A 1,561-nucleotide genomic window follows, 5' to 3' on the forward strand; every position below is an offset into this window, starting at 1 on the left:
CCACTCGAACTTGCAAGGTTAAGTCAAGAGAACCTAATTACTTTCCTTAGTGGTTTAAAATATCGGGCATCTAAATGTACAGAAAAAAATCACTCTAAATAAAAAGCAGGCCGGATGCTTACATATTATTGTGTAGATTGTCTTCTATTAACCTCGTCGCAAACAGCAGTCTATTGGAATTAACCTACTGTGATTACGCATTGCGTTTGCAAATGAACAAAATCCATAGAAATGAACAAAATTTAATATGCTTATTTTTAATGTTACATTACATCTCATGATTTTTAAGTTCTTGCCCCAGCAAAACTCCATAGATTTATAGTGCTCCTTGTGGGCACGGCAGTGGTTGTACCCTAGCTATTGGCGTGTTAACTTGAGGCGTCGGTACTGCGAACTGTGGGCAAAAGGGGATTTACCGGTGGTAGGAGGAGTAGGGGTCGCTGAATGGGAGGAGGGATTGCGGAAAGGGAATGGGTGGGTGGGAGGGATACGGGAATGAGAGGAGAGGTTGAGAAGGGAATGGGAGGAGGGATCGAGGAAACGGAGGGTGGGTTGTTGGTGGGGGAGACGGTTGAGGGGAGACGGATGAGTGGTGGGGATATGAGGTAGATCTATATAATATCATATACATGAGATATAACACAGGAGTTTGCACATTCGTACAGGCCTAGACCAACCAGAGAGACCGACTAAGGCCAGGCAATGAAAGGGTTAAACCTTGCACTACCCGCTTATGCAGCATACAAATTCAAAGCTTAATTAAATATATACTGCACTATCTGACTCTGACACAGCTAGCGTGTCGGACGAGGCGACTAAAAGGTGAACCAGGTTGTGACTCCTGAAACAGAGTCATCCTCCCCCCAGGTCGGGGTTTGAGTCACTAGGCTAACCCTCTCTCGTAAAAAAAAAAACTGTTACAGAAACACTTAAAAGCAAAACCATTGTCTCTGCTTGGCTGGTCGTGGATCTTCTCCGAATGGAGAGTCAATGATGCGATGCAGTGAAAGCAGAAAGGAAGCTGCTGTGCAGAAGTCTCCACCTTCATCCAAGTCCAAGTCTCTCAGGATTGAACCCTTTATGAGGCTGGAAAAACTGCACAGGTCCACCAAGAGAAGCACCGATAGCACCTCCACATAATGGGAATCAGCGAGACCCACTTGAACAAGTCTGGACAGAAGCGAATGAAAAATTCGACTCTTTAATTCCAATGTCAAGTCTGTGCTCCTCTACGGCTGCGAAACTTGGAAGACAACAAAGACAGTGCTGAATAAAGTCCAGACTTTCATCAACAGATGTATGAGGAGTATCCTAAGAATTAAGTGGCAGGATAGAATAAGAAATGAAGGGCTGTGGGAAAGGGCAAGACAGAAGGATATAGAAGTAGAAATAGGACTAAGAAAGTGGACACAACTTCACAAAGCACAGCGGAAACATCACGAGACGGTCGCTGCAATGGAACCCACAGAGAGCACGAGGCAGGCGTAGGCCACGGGAAACACGGAGAAGATGTGTGGAAAGGGACATGAGAGAGATGAAGCTCACTTGGAACGAGCTGGGA

This window comes from Aplysia californica, unplaced genomic scaffold (genome assembly GCF_000002075.1).
Source record: "Aplysia californica isolate F4 #8 unplaced genomic scaffold, AplCal3.0 scaffold00108, whole genome shotgun sequence".
NCBI classification, from domain to species: domain Eukaryota; kingdom Metazoa; phylum Mollusca; class Gastropoda; order Aplysiida; family Aplysiidae; genus Aplysia; species Aplysia californica.